The sequence below is a fragment of the Hemiscyllium ocellatum genome, chromosome 38 (assembly GCF_020745735.1).
Source record: "Hemiscyllium ocellatum isolate sHemOce1 chromosome 38, sHemOce1.pat.X.cur, whole genome shotgun sequence".
Lineage (NCBI taxonomy): Eukaryota > Metazoa > Chordata > Chondrichthyes > Orectolobiformes > Hemiscylliidae > Hemiscyllium > Hemiscyllium ocellatum.
Window position 1 is genome coordinate 8717329 of NC_083438.1, and position 16727 is coordinate 8734055.

Consider the following 16727-nt stretch of genomic DNA (forward strand, 5'->3'; position numbering starts at 1 on the left):
ACGAAGGAGCAACGTTTTCACACAGAAGGTGGTATGTGCATGGAATAAGCTGCCAGAGGAAGTGTTGGAGGCTGCTATAATTACTGCATGTTAAAGGCATCTAGATATTTATAAATAGGAAGGGTTTAGAGGGATTTGGCCCAGGTGCTGGCAAAAGGGACAGATTAGGTTCGGATATCTGGTCAGCGTGGACAAATTTGACAGAAGGTTCTATTTCGTGCTGTTCATCTGTGACTCACAGCTCATTGGGTTTCAGTCTCTTAAAAGATACATTTTAGCCTGTTTAATTTAGTAAAGCTACTGTATTCAGGAGGTGAGGGTTTATTTCTTCAAATACACATCTTATGATATTTATGTTTTTTAATATAACATATTGGTGCTAATTTATTCAAGAGCAGTGTTTTGTAAAGGAGTTAGACTGTTCGATTTTCTGGGTCTGTGGAATCTTAAGGTGCAGAGATGGCATTCCTGTAGGGATGCGCTATTCCTTTTGGATGTAGGAGGTTAAGGAGAGTTTCAATGATCCTGATTTTCTGCAGAAAGTGAGGGTGCAAATCCTATAGGCTTTCATGGATCAGATGGAGCGGTGGTTAAAGGTAATTAAGAATTTCCAAGAGCTGGGGTGTGTGATAGGTGGTAGTTTCAGAAAGGTAGGAAAACCTAGATCTAATCAGGTACATTTGTTACACCTCGGAAAGGAAGGAGCGAAGGGCAAGTAGTGCAGGAGTCTCCTCTGGCTGTCTTCATCTCAAACACGTATGCTGTTTGGGAGAATGTAGATGGCAACAGACTCTCAGGGAAATGTCGCACCGACAGCCAAGTTACTGGTACTGAGACTGGCTCCAGTGTAATGTGATGTATATTAGGTTCCAGGTGATCAATGATGATTGGGGACTCCCTAGTCAGGGGCAGAGTCTGCCGTTTCTGCAGCTGACAGCGAGACATCAGAATGGGGTGATGCCTCCCTGGTGTTAGGGTCAAGGATGTCTCACAGATGGAGCAGAATACTCTGAAAGAGGAGAATGATCAGTTGGAGCTCATGGTACATTGATACCCAATGACTTTGGAAGAGAAAATAATGATTCCTGATGAGAGAATATTGCGAATTAGCCGGGAGTGAGAGTAGGAATAGCAGGATAGAGCAGATCTAAGGATCTAATGTAGGGGCGACGGGATCACATTTTTTATGGATCATTGAAATCTCTGCTGGAGTAGAATTGACCTGCATAAGAAGGATGGATTACACCTGAATTGGACGGTATCTAATATCCAGGCAGGGAGATTTGCTCGTTCTACTTGGGAGGCAGAAAACCAGTCGGGGTAAACCTAAAGAGAGAGTGAGAAAAGAGGCTGGTACAGTTGAGAAGTTAGACAGGCAAGGTCAAGGCACAGAATGAGGTAGGACTGAGCAGTTCTAATAGACAATAGGTGCAGGGGTAGGCCATTTGTTTGATCAGTATTCTGTTCCCGCAGTATCCCCATAACTCGTGATTCCATTAACTTTAAGAGCTCTATCCAGCTCTTGAAAGTATCAGAGACTTGCCTTTCACTGCCTTCTGGGGCAGAGCATTCCATGTGTCCACTATTCTTTGCATGAAGAAGTTTCTCCTCAACTGTGATAAGTGACCTACCCCTTATTTTTAAACTGTGTCCTCTGGTTCGGGGCTCACCCATCAATGTAAACGTGCTTCCTGCTGCCATTGTGTCCAACCCTTTAATAATCTTATACATCTCATCAGATCTCTTCTCATCCTTCTAAACTCAAGTGTACACAATCCCAGTCGCTCCAATCTTTCAACATATGATAGTCCCGCCATTCTGGGAATTGACCTCGTGAAACTACCCTGCATTCCCTCAATAGCCAGAATGTTCTTCCTCAAATATGGAGACCAGAATTACACACAATAATCCAGGTGTTGGTGTCACTAGGGCCCGGTACAGCTGCAGAAGGACCTCTTTGCTCCTATACTCAATTCCTCTTGTTATGAATGCCAGCATGCTATTAGCTTTCTTCATTGCCTGCTGTACCTGCATGCTTGCTTTCATTGACTGATGTACAACACACCGAGATCTCGTTGTACTGCCCCGTTACCTAACTTGATTCCATTTAGATAGTAATCTTCCTTTCTGGTCTTACCACCAAAGAGGATAACCACACATTTATCTACATTAAATTGCATCTGTCCACTCACCTAGCCTGTCCAAGGTGACCTGTATTCTCATAACATCCTTCTCGCAATTCACCCAACCACCCAGCTTTTTTGTCATCAGGAAATTTGCTCATATTACTTAACCTATATCATTGATGTATGTTGCAAGCAGTTGCAGTCCCAGCACCGAGCCTTGTGGTACCCCACTGGTCACCGCCTGCCATTCTGAAAGGGACCTGTTTATCACTACTCTCTGCTTTCTGTCAGCCAGCCAATTTTCAATCTAAGTCAGTATTTTGCCCCCAGTACCATATGCCCTAATTTTCCTCACTAATCTCCTATGTGGGCTTTCTCAAAGGTTTTCTGAAAGTCCAGGAACACTACATCCACTGGTTTTCCCTTGTCCATCTTCATAGTTACATTCTCAAAAAATTCCAGAAGATTAGTTAAGCACGTTTTCCCCTTCGTAAATCCATGCTGACTCTGACGAATCCTATTACTACTCTCCAAACGAGCCGTAATTTCATCTTTTATAATTGACTGCAGCATCTTTCTCACCACTGATGTCAGGCTAACCAGTCTATAATTCCCTGTTTTCTCTCTCATTCCTTATTGAAAAGTGGGACAATATTAGCCACCCTCCAATCCACAGGAACTGATCCTGAATCTATAGAACATCGGAAAATGGTAACCAATGCGTTCACGATTTCTAGAGCCACCACTTTATGTACCCTGTGATGCAAACCATCAGGTCCCAGGGACTTATCAGCCTTCAGAACTAACCGTCAATCCAACATTATTTCCTGCCTAATATAAATTCCCTTCTGTTCATCCATTACCCTAGGTCCTTCAGCCAATATTACATCTGGGAGATTGTTTGTGGTCTTCCCCAGTGAAGACAGCTCCAAAGTACCTATTCGACTCTTCTGCCGTTTCCTTGTACCCCATAATAAATTCGCCCGGTTCTGTCTTCCAGGGCCCAATTTTAGTATTAACCATTCTTGTTCTTTTCCTATACCTAAAAAAGCTTTTACTATCCTCCTTTGTATTTTTGGCCAATTTTCCCTTTGTACCTCATGTTTTCTCCACATGTTGCCTTTTTGGTTATCTTCTGTTCATCTTTAAAAGTTTCCCAGTCCTCCAGCTTCCCTCTCATCTTTGCTATGTTGTACATCTTCTCTGTTATCTTCATAAAGTCCTTAACTTCTTGCTTCTCCTTATGATCTTTCCTCCTCTTTGGAGTGAACTGATCCTGCACCTTCTGCATAATATCCAGAAATAACTGCCATTGTTGTTCCCCTGCCATCCCTACTCGGGGACTAAATCATGGAACTTTGGCCAACTCCATAGTTCCCCTTGTTCAAATGCAATACTGACACTTCCGATTCTCCCTTCTCCCTCTCAAATTGCAGATTAAAACTGATCATATTATTATCACTACCTCCTAATGGCTCCTTTATTTCCAGGACCCTGATCAAATCTGGTTCATTGTACAACACCACATCCAGAATTGCCTTTTCCCTGGTAGGCTCCAATACAAGCTGTTCTAAAAATCCTTCTCAAAGACACCCCACAAACTCCCTTTCTTGGTGTCCAGTATCATCCTGAAACACTCAGTCTACCTGCATGTTTAAATCCCCCATAACAACTGTCATAATACTTTTGCAACAGGCTAATTTCAACTCCTTATTCAAATTACACTCTCTACATCCAGACTCGTGTTTGGTAGCCTGTAGATTACTCCCGTTAGGGTCTTTCTACCCTTAGAATTTCTTAGGTCTTTCCATACTGACTTTATATCTCCTGAATCAGTCTCCCACCCTCCCCTCCCCCTTCGCAAGGGTCTGAATGTCATCGCTCACCAACAGGGCCATCCCATTCCACCTGCTCATCAGACTATCCGATCGATAGCACTGCACTGCCTTTATTTCAATGCGAGAGGCTTGACAGGGAAAGCAGATGAGTTAAGGATATGGTTTTGAACATGGGACTGGGATATCATGGGTATGACAGAAACGTGGCTTAGGAATGGACGGGACTGGCAGCTTAATGTTCCAGGGTATAGATGCAAGAGGAAGGACAGTAAGAGGGACAAGAGATGAGGTAGAGTGATGTTTTCGATTAGGGATAACATTATGGTTGTCATTAGGGAGGATATTCAGGGGGTTCACCCAGTGAAGTTATTTGGGTGGAACTGGGAAATATGAACAGGATGATCATCTTATTATGGTTGTCTGCGTGCGTTTGATCTGGGTTCTCTGGCTTCCTCCCGCAGTCCAAAGATGAGCTAGGTGCGTGGATTATCCAGACTGAATTGCCCCATAGTGTTCAGGGATGTGCAGATTAGGTTGGATTAGCCATGGGAAATGCAGTGCTACAGAGGTATCGTAGGAGTATCTGAGGGTCAGTGTAGATGTGATGGTCGAAATCACCTGCTTCCACACTGTTGGGATTCTCTGATATTTCTACACGTTTTAAAATAATTCTGTAAAATAATAGACCAGATCTAAAAGTTAGTGTTCAAGATTCGACAAAGGCCAATTTTGACGTACAGGGCAAGAACTTTCAATATTTCTTTGCTATTCACAGGTAAAGGGACAGCTGGAAGGTGGGAACATAACATAAGGAATAGGAGCAGGAGTAAACTCTCTGGCCCCTCCAGCCTGCTCTGCCATTCAATAAGATCAGGGCTGATCTTTTCATGGCCTCAGCTCCACTTTCCTGCTCTCTCTCTCACCATAACCCTTTAATTCCTTTCCTGTTTGCAAATCTACCTTTTGGCTTAAAGACATGCAAGATGTTAACCTCAACAGCAGAGAATTCCACAGATTCACAACCCTTTAGCGGAAGAAGCTCCTCCTCACCTCAGTCCTCAATCTGATACCTCCTTATTTTGACACTATGCTGTCTAGTTTCACCCGCGCCCAGTGGAAATAACCTCCCTGATTCTATCTTATCTATTCCCTTCATAGTTTCATTTTTTCCCCTATACAACCTCCCATTCTTCTAAATTCCAAAGAGTGCAATCCCAGTCTACTCAATCTCTCCTCATAAGGCAACCCTCTCAACTCCCGACTCCAACTAGTGACCCTCCTGTGCACTCCGTCCAGTTTCAGAACATCCTTCCTGAAGTGAGGAGACCAAACCTGTACACCGTACTCCAGGTGTGGCCTCACCAGCACCCTGTACAGCTGCAGCATAACCATCCCTCTAGCAATGAAGGACAAGATTCCCTTCACGGCCTTAATTACAAGCTGCAACTGCAAACCAGCTTCCTGTCATTCATGCACAACGACACCCAGCAGCACAGCAGCATGCTGCAAGTTTTCAATATTTTAATTATCCAGTTTGCTGTTAGTCTGACCAAAATGAATGGCATCACGTTTCCCAACTTTATACTTCATCTGCCAGAACCTTAGCCACTCTCTTAACCTATCTGTATCCCTGTGCAGACTCACAGTGGCCTCTGCACATATTGCTCTATCTCATCTTAACATGAACTCTGACACCGTACACTTGGTCCTCCACTCCAAAACATTTTATGTCAATTGTAAACAGCTGTAGTGCCAACACTAATCCAAACACCCATTTATCCCCATTCGTTATTTTTGTTCATTAACCAATTCTCTATCCATGCTGATACATTACCCATAATGCCGTGCAGCTTTTACCTTATACAGCAGCCTTTTGTGTGGCAACTTGTCGAATGCCTTCTGGAAATCTAGATGCATCATATCCACCGGTTCCCCCTTCAACGCACTTGTTGTGTCCTCAAATAATTCCAGTAAATGCGTTAAACATGACCTGCCTTTCATGAATCTATGCTGTGTCTGCTAAATGAGACAATTTCTACCCAGATATCTCGTTACTACTTCCTTGGTTTGTGAGAATCCCTCGACTCGATTACACTGGTCCCCTCACACTCACTCCATCACCATCACTCGGCCAAACTTATGCTCACGCCATCTCCGAAACAAGGACACCCTCACAATCATTCAATCACCATCACCCTGACCCCCTCACACTCACTCCATCACCGTCACTCGGTCAACCTCACACTCATTTTATCACCCTCACCCTGACCCCCTCAAAATCACTCCATTACTGTCATACAGATCCTCTCTTACTCGCTCCATCACCATCACCCTGAACCCCTCATACTCACTCCATCTCCGTCACGCTGACAACCTCACACGCACTCCATCACCGTCACGCTGACAACCTCACACTCACTCCAACACCGTAACATTGATCCCCTCACACTCACACCGTCAACGTCACCCTGACATTCTCACACTCATACTCATTCCATCACCGTCACGCTGACAACCTCACACCGCTCCATCACTGTCACACTGACCCCCTCACACTCACTCCATCACCGTAAGATTGATCCCCTCACACTCACACCGTCAACGTCAACCTGACCCCCTCACACTCTCACTCATTGCATCAACGACATACTGATCCCCTCACACTGACTTCATCACCGTCACCCTGACCCACACACACTCATTCCATCATTGTGACCCTGACCACCTCACACTCACTCCATCAGTGTCACACTAATCCCCTCACACTCACTCTTTCAGCGTCAACCTGACCCCCTCACACTTACTCCATCATCGTCACACTGATCCCCTCACACTCAATCAATCACTGTCACAATGATCCCCTCAGACTCACTCCATCACAGTCACACTGATCCCCTGACACTCACTCCGTCACCGTCACTCTGAAACCCTCAAACTCTATACATCGACACATTGACACCCTGACAGTCACTCCATCACCGTCACCCTGAACGCATCACACTCGCTCCATCACTGTGACCCTGACCCCCTCACACTCACTCCATCACCGTCACACTAATCACTGTCACGCTGATCCGCTCACACTCACTCCATGACCATCAAACTGTATCCCTCACACTCAGTCCATCAACGTCACTATGATCCCCTCACACTCACTCCATCAATATCACTTGATCCCCTCAAACGCACTCCATCAATGTCAGACTGTCCCCTTCACACTCACTCCATCAACGTCACCCTGAAGCCCTCAGACTCACTCCTTCACGGTCAACCTGACACGCACACACATATTCCATCACATCAGCTTGTCCAGCTCACACTCACACTATCACCATCACACTGACTCCCCTCACACTCACTCCATTACTGTCCTCCTGAACCCCTCACACTCTCTCCGTCACCGTCGCCCTGATCCCCTCACACTTACTCCATCAATGTCTATCTGATCCTCTCACACTCTATACATCGACACATTGAGACAGTTACTCCATCACCGCCACACTGATACTGTCACACTCACTCCATCACCGTAGCCCAGAAACCTCTCTCACTCACTCCATGATTGTCACACTGATCCCCTCACACTCACTCCATCAGTGTCACACTGATCACCTCACACTCACTCCATCTCCGTCATCCTGACCCACTCACGCTCACTTCATTACCGTCACACTGACAACCTCACACTCACTCCATCACTGTCACATTGACGCCTTCACACTGGCTCCGTCACCATCATCCAGACATCCGCACACTCACTCCATCAACGTCACACTAATCCCCTCACAGTCACTCCATCAACGTCACACTGGCCACCCTCACACTCACTCCATCACCGTCACCCTGACACTCTCAAACTCACTCCATCATCGTAACCCTGAAGCCTTCACACTCGCTCCATCACTGTCAACATGATCTTCTCACCCACATCATATCACCGTCACCCAGACCCCCTCACACTCTCTGCATCTCCATCTCCCTGACTACTGCACACTCACTCCAACACCGTCACCCTCTCCTTCTCGCGCTCACTCCATCTCCATCAACCTCACCCACTCACTCTCTCTCCATCACCGTCACCCTGACCCCCTCACACTTACACCATCACCGTCACGCTGACAACCTCACACCGCTCCATCACTGTCACACTGACCCCCTCACACTCACTCCATCACCGTAAGATTGATCCCCTCACACTCACATCGTCAACGTCACCCTGACCCCCTCACACTCTCACTCACTCCATCAAAATCATACTGATCCCCTCACACTCACTTCTTCACCGTCACCCTGACCCACTCACACTCATTCCATCATTGTGACCCTGACATCCTCACACTCACTCCATCAACGTCACACTAATCCCCTCACAGTCACTCCATCAACGTCACACTGGCCGCCCTCACACTCACTCCATCACCATCACCCTGACACTCTCAAACTCACTCCATCATCTTAACCCTGACGGCCTCACACTCACTCCATCACTGTCAACGTGACCTTCTCACCCACATCATATCACCGTCACCCAGACCCCCTCACACTCTCTCCATCTCCATCTCCCTGACCCCTGCACACTCACTCCATCACCGTCACCCTCTCCTTCTCGCGCTCACTCCATCTCCATCAACCTCACCCACTCACTCTCTCTCCATCACCGTCACCCTGACCCCCTCACACTCACTACATCACCGTCACCCTAACGCACTCACACTCACTGCATCACTGTGACCCTGACCACCTCACACTCACTCCATCAGTGTCACACTAATCCCCTCACACTCACTCTTTCAGCGTCAACCTGACCCCCTCACAGTTACTCCATCATCGTCACACTGATCCCCTCACACTCAATCACTGTCACAATGATCCCCTCAGACACACTCCGTCACAGTCACACTGATCCCCTGACACTCACTCCGTCACCATCACTCTGAAAACCTCACACTCAATCCATCACCCTGACCCCCGCACACTAACTCCATCCATCGTCACACTGACACACTGACAGTCACTCCATCACAGTCACCCTGAACGCCTCACACTCGCTCCATCACTGTGACCCTGACCTCCTCACACTCACTCCATCACCGTCACAATAATCCCCTCACACTCACTCTTTCAACGTCACCCTGACCCCCTCACACTCACTCCATCAATATCACTTGATCCCCTCAAACTCACTCCATCAACGTCACACTGTCCCCCTCACACTCACTCCATCAACGTCACCCTGAAACCCTCAGACTCACGCCTTCACGGTCAACCTGACATGCACACACATATTCCATCACATCAGCTTGTCCAGCTCACACTCACACTATCACTATCACACTGACTCCCCTCACACTCAGTCCATTACTGTCCTCCTGAACCCCTCACACTCTCTCCGTCACCGTCGACCTGATCCCCTCACACTTACTCCATCAATGTCTATCTGATCCTCTCACACTCTATACATCGACACATTGACACCCTGACAGTCACTCCATCACCGTCACCCTGAACGCCTCACACTCACTCCATCACTGTGACCCTGACTCCCTCACACTCACTCCATCACCGTCACACTAATCCCCTCACACTCACTCTTTCAACGTCACCCTGACCCCCTCACACTTGCTCCATCATCGTCACACTGGTCTCCTCACCCTCAATCAATCACTGCCATAATGATCCCCTCAGACTCACTCCGTCACAGTCACACTGATTCCCTGACACTCACTCCGTCACCATCGCTCTGAACCCCTCACACTCACTCCGTCTCCATCACCCTGACCCCAACACACTCACTCCATCATCGTCACACTGACCCCCTCACTTTCACTCCATCACCTTTAGCCTGATCCCCTCACACTCACTCCATCAATATCACTTGATCCCCTCAAACTCACTCCATCAACGTCACACTGTCCCCCTCACACTCACTCCATCAACGTCACCCTGAAACCCTCAGACTCACGCCTTCACGGTCAACCTGACATGCACACACATATTCCATCACATCAGCTTGTCCAGCTCACACTCACACTATCACCATCACACTGACTCCCCTCACACTCAGTCCATTACTGTCCTCCTGAACCCCTCACACTCTCTCCGTCACCGTCGACCTGATCCCCTCACACTTACTCCATCAATGACTATCTGATCCTCTCACACTCTATACATCGACACATTGACACCCTGACAGTCACTCCATCACCGTCACCCTGAACGCCTCACACTCACTCCATCACTGTGACCCTGACTCCCTCACACTCACTCCATCACCGTCACACTAATCCCCTCACACTCACTCTTTCAACGTCACCCTGACCCCCTCACACTTGCTCCATCATCGTCACACTGGTCTCCTCACCCTCAATCAATCACTGCCATAATGATCCCCTCAGACTCACTCCGTCACAGTCACACTGATTCCCTGACACTCACTCCGTCACCATCGCTCTGAACCCCTCACACTCACTCCGTCTCCATCACCCTGACCCCAACACACTCACTCCATCATCGTCACACTGACCCCCTCACTTTCACTCCATCACCTTTAGCCTGATCCCCTCACACTCACTCCATCACAGTCACCCTGACACCCTTACACTCACGCCACCACCGTCACACTGTTCCCCTCACAATCACTCCATCACCGTCACTCTGACCTCCTCACAGTTACTCCATCACCGCCACACTGATACAGTCACACTCCCTCCATCACCGTAGCCCAGAAACCTCTCTCACTCACTCCATGATTGTCACACTGATCCCCTCACACTCACTCCATCAGCGTCACAATGATCACCTCACACACACTCCATCTCCGTCATCCTGACCCACTCACGCTCACTTCATTACCGTCACACTGACAACCTCACATTCACTCCATCACTGTCACATTGACGTCTTCACACTGGCTCCGTCACCGTCAAGGACCCCCTCACACTCACTCCATCAACGTCACACTAATCCCCTCACAGTCAATCCATCAACGTCACACTGCACGCCCTCACACTCACTCCATCACCGTCACACTAATCCCCTCACACTCACTCTTTCAACGTCACCCTGACCCCCTCACACTCACTCCATCAATATCACTTGATTCCCTCAAACTCACTCCATCAACGTCACACTGGCCGCCCTCACACTCACTCCATCACCTTCACCCTGACACCCTCAAACTCACTCCATCATCGTCACCCTGACGCCCTCACACTCGCTCCATCAGTGTCAACGTGACCTTCTCACCCACATTATATCACCGTCACTCTGACCCTCTCAGACTCCCTCCATCTCTATCACCCTGACACCCGCACACTCACTCCATCACCGTCACCCTCTCCTTCTCGCGCTCACTCCATCTCCATCTACCTGACCCACTCACTCTCACTCCATCACCGTCACCCTGACCCCCTCACACTCACTCCATCAACGTCACACTGATCCCCTCACAGTCACTCCATCACCGTCACCCTGACCTCCTCACAGTCACTCCATCACCGCCACACTGATACCGTCACACTCACTCCATCACCATCTGTTTGTCCAACTGACATACACACCATCACCATCACACTGACACCCCTCACACTAACTCAATCACTGTCAAACTCATTCCCCTCAAACTCACTCCATCACTGTCTCCCTGACCCCCTTATATTCACTCTGTCACCATTGCCCTGATCCCCTCACACTCACTCTTTCAGCGTCACCCTGGCCCCCTCACACTTACTCCATCATCGTCACACTGATCCCCTCACACTCAGTCACCGTCACAATGATCCCCTCAGACTCACTCCATCACAGTCACACTGATCCCCTCACACTCACTCCATCATCGTCACCCTGACCCCATCACACTCACTTCATCACCGTCACCCTGACCCCCTCACACTCTCTCTATCACTGTCACACTAATCGCCTGACACACTCCATCACCGTCACTCTGACCCTCTCAGACTCTCTCCATCTCTATCACCCTGACACCCGCACACTCACTCCATCACCGTCACCCTCTCCTTCTCGCGCTCACTCCATCTCCATCTACCTGACCCACTCACTCTCACTCCATCACCGTCACCCTGACCCCCTCACACTCACTCCATCAACGTCACACTGATCCCCTCACAGTCACTCCATCACCGTCACCCTGACCTCCTCACAGTCACTCCATCACCGCCACACTGATACCGTCACACTCACTCCATCACCGTCGCCAAGAAACCTCTCTCTCACTCCATGACCGTCACACTGATCCCCTCACACTCACTCCATCAGCATCACACTGATCACCTCACACTCACTCCATCTCCGTCATCCTGACCCACTCACGCTCACTTCATCACCGTCACCCTGACCCCCTCACACTCACTCCATCAACGTCACACTGATCCCCTCGCTGTAACTCCATCACCGTCACCCTGACCTCCTCACAGTTACTCCATCACCGCCATACTGATACCGTCACACTCCCTCCATTGCCGTAGCCCAGAAACCTCTCTCACTCACTCCATGACCGTCACACTGATACCCTTACACTCACTCCATCAGCGTCACACTGATCACCTCACACTCACTCCAACTCCGTCATCCTGACCCTCTCACAATCACTCCATCACCATCACACTGATCACCTCACACTCACTCCATTTCTGTCACACTGATCCTCTCACACTCACTCCATCATCGTCACCCTGACCCCATCACACTCACTCCATCATCGTCACCCTGACCCCCTCACACTCTCTCTATCACTGTCACACTAACCGCCTGACACACTCCATCACTGTCACCCTGACCCTCTCACATTCACTCCATCATTTTCACCCTGACGCCCTCACACTCACTCCATCACTGTCAACATGACCCCCTCACTCTCACTGTATCACCGTCACCCTGACCCCCTCACACTCACTCCGTCTCCATCACCCTGACCCCCGCAGACTCACTCCATCACCATCACCCTCTCCTTCTCACGCTCACTCATTCATCCTCACCCTGACCCACTCACATTCTCTCCATCACCCTCACACTGACCAACTCTCACTACTCCATCACAACGTAACCCTGACCCACCCACACTCACTCCATCACTGTCACCCTTTCCCCTCGCAGTCACTCCATCACTGACACCCTGACCCACTCACACTCACTCCATCATCCTCACACCCTCACACTCGCTCCATCACCGTCACCCTGTCCCCCTCACATTCACACCATCACCGTCACACTGGCCCACTCTCTCTCACTCTATCATGGTTTCTCTGAACCCATCACAGTCACTCAATCAATGTCGCCCAGAACCCCTCTCTCTCACTTCATCACAGTCACTCTGACCCACTCACACGTAATTCATCACGGTCAACCTGACACCTTCACACATATTCCATCACCATCTGTTTGTCCAACTGACATACACACCATCACCATCACACTGACACGCCTCACACTAACTCAATCACCGTCAAACTCATTCCCCTCAAACTCACTCCATCACTGTCTCCCTGACCCCCTTATATTCACTCCATCACCATTGCCCTGATCCCCTCACACTCACTCTTTCAGCGTCACCCTGGCCCCCTCACACTTACTCCATCATCGTCACACTGATCCCCTCACACTCAGTCACCGTCACAATGATCCCCTCAGACTCACTCCATCACAGTCACACTGATCCCCTCACACTCACTCCATCATCGTCACCCTGACCCCATCACACTCACTTCATCACCGTCACCCTGACCCCCTCACACTCTCTCTATCACTGTCACACTAATCGCCTGACACACTCCATCACCGTCACTCTGACCCTCTCACATTCACTCCATCATTGTCATCCTGGCGCCCTCACACTCACTCCATCACTGTCAACGTGACTCTCTCACTCTCACTGTATCACCGTCACCCTGACCCCCTCACACTCACTCTGTATCCATCACCCTGACCCCCTCACACTCACTCCATCACCGTCACCCTCTCCTTCTCACGCTCACTCCATCACCCTCACCCTGACCCACTCACGTTCTCTCCGTCACCGTCACACTGACCCACTCTCACTCATTCCATCACACCGTCACCCTGACACACTCATATTCACTCCATCACTGTTACCCTGAACCCGTCACTCTCGCTCCATCACTGTCACCCTGATCACCTCACACTCACTCCACCTCTGTCACCCTGACCCCCTCACAGTCCCTCCGTCACTGTCACCCTTTCCCCTCGCAGTCACTCCATCACTGACACCCTGACACCCTCACACTCACTCCATCACCCTCACTCACACTCGCTCCATCACCGTCACCCTGTCCCCCTCATATTCACACCATCACCGTCACACTGACCCACTCTGTCTCAGTCCATCACGGTTTCTCTGACCCCCTCACAGTCACTCCATCACCATCGCCCAGTACCCTTCTCCCTCACTCCATCACAGTCACTCTGATCCACTCACATTCACTCCATCACTATCATCCTGATGCTCTCACACTCACTCCAAAACTGTCACACTGACTCCGTCACACTCACTCCATCATCATCACATAGATGCCTTCGCACTCACTCCATCACAGTCACTCTGATCCACTCACATTCACTCCATCACTATCATCCTGATGCTCTCACACTCACTCCAAAACTGTCACACTGACTCCGTCACACTCACTCCATCATCATCACATAGATGCCTTCGCACTCACTCCATCACCGTCACCCTTTCCCCCGCATACTCACTCAATCATCGTCATACTGAACCACTCACACTCACTCCATCACCATCACACTGACCCCCTCAGACTCACTCCATCAGTGTCAAACTGACACCCTCACACTCACTCCATCACTGCTACACATATGCCTTCACACTCGCTAGGTCACCATACCCTTACCTCCTCACACTCGCTACATCACCGTCACCCTGACCCCCCTTACACTCACTCCATCAACGTTACTCTGATCCTCTCGCACTCACCCCATCACCGTCACACTAACCTCCTCAAAGTCACTTCATCACTGTCAGCCTGACACCCTCACAGTCACTCCATCACTGTCACCCTGACCCCTCACACTCACTCCATCACGGTCACCTTGACCCTCACACACTCACTCCATCACCGTCACACTGAACACTTAACACTAACTCCATCACGGTCACACTGCCCCCCCATCACGCTCACTCCATCACTATCACACGTACCCCTTCACACTCCATCACCGTCACATTGATCCCCTCACTCTCACTCCATCACCGTCCCACTGACTCCTTCAAACTCACTGCATCACCATCACCCTGACCCCCTCACACTCACTCCATTCCTGTCGCCTTGACCCGTTCACACTCACTCCATCACCGTCACACTGACCCACTCTCTATCACTCAATAACTGCCACACTGTACCCTTCACACTCAATCCATCTCCGTGACTCTGATCCTATCACACTCACTCCATTTCGGTCACCCCGACCCCTCGCACTCACCCCATCCCCGTCACACTAACCTCCTCATAGTCACTTCATCACTGTCAGCCTGGCTCCCTCACACTCACTCCATCACTGTCACCTTGACACCTCACACTCACTCCAACACTATCACCCTGACCACTTCACACTGACTCCATCACCATCACACTGATCCCCTCACTCTTACTCCATCACCGTCACACTGAACACTTAACACTAACTCCATCACGGTCACCCTGTCCCCCCTCACGCTCACTCCATCACTATCACACGTACCCCTTCACACTCCATCACCGTCACACTGATCCCCTCACTCTCACTCCATCACCGTCCCGCTGACTCCTTCAAACTCACTGCATCACCATCACCCTGACCCCCTCACACTGACTCCATGTCTGTCACCTTGACACACTCGCACTCACTCCATTCCTGTCACCTTGACCCGCTCACACTCACTCCATCACCGTCACACTGATCCACTCTCTATCGCTTAATAACTGCCACACTGTACCCTTCACACTCAATCCATCTCCGTGACTCTGATCCTATCACCCTCACTCCATTTCGGTCACCCTGACCCCCTCGCACTCACCCCATCCCCGTCACACTAACCTCCTCATAGTCACTTCATCACTGTCAGCCTGGCTCCCTCACACTCACTCCATCACTTCACCTTGACACCTCACACTCACTCCATCACTATCACCCTGACCCCTTCACACTGACTCCATCACCATCACACTGATCCCCTCACTCTTACTCCATCACCGTCACACTGACTCTTTCAAACTCACTCCATCACCATCACCCACACCCTCTCACACTCACTCCATCCCTGTCACCTTGACACACTCACTCTCACTCCATCCCTGTCTCCTTGACCCCCTCACACTCAATCCATCACCGTCACCCTGACCCCTCACGCTCAATCCATCATGGTCAACATGACGCTTTCACACTCACTCCTTCACCGTCACACTGACGTCCTCATAGTCACTTTATTACTGTCACCCTGACGCCCTCGCACTCACTTCATCACCGTCACACTGATCACCTCACACTCGCTCCATTACTGTCACCTTGATCCCCTCACACTCATTTCATCACGATCACCCTGATCCCCTCACACTCATTCCATCACCGTCACCCTGATCCCCTCACACTCACTCCATCATGGTCACCTTGACCTCCTCACTCTCACTCTATCACCGTCACCCTGACCCTCTCACGCTCCCTCAATCTCCGTCACCCTGACACCCTCAAACTCACTCCATCACCGTCACCCTGACACCTTCATACTCACTCCCTC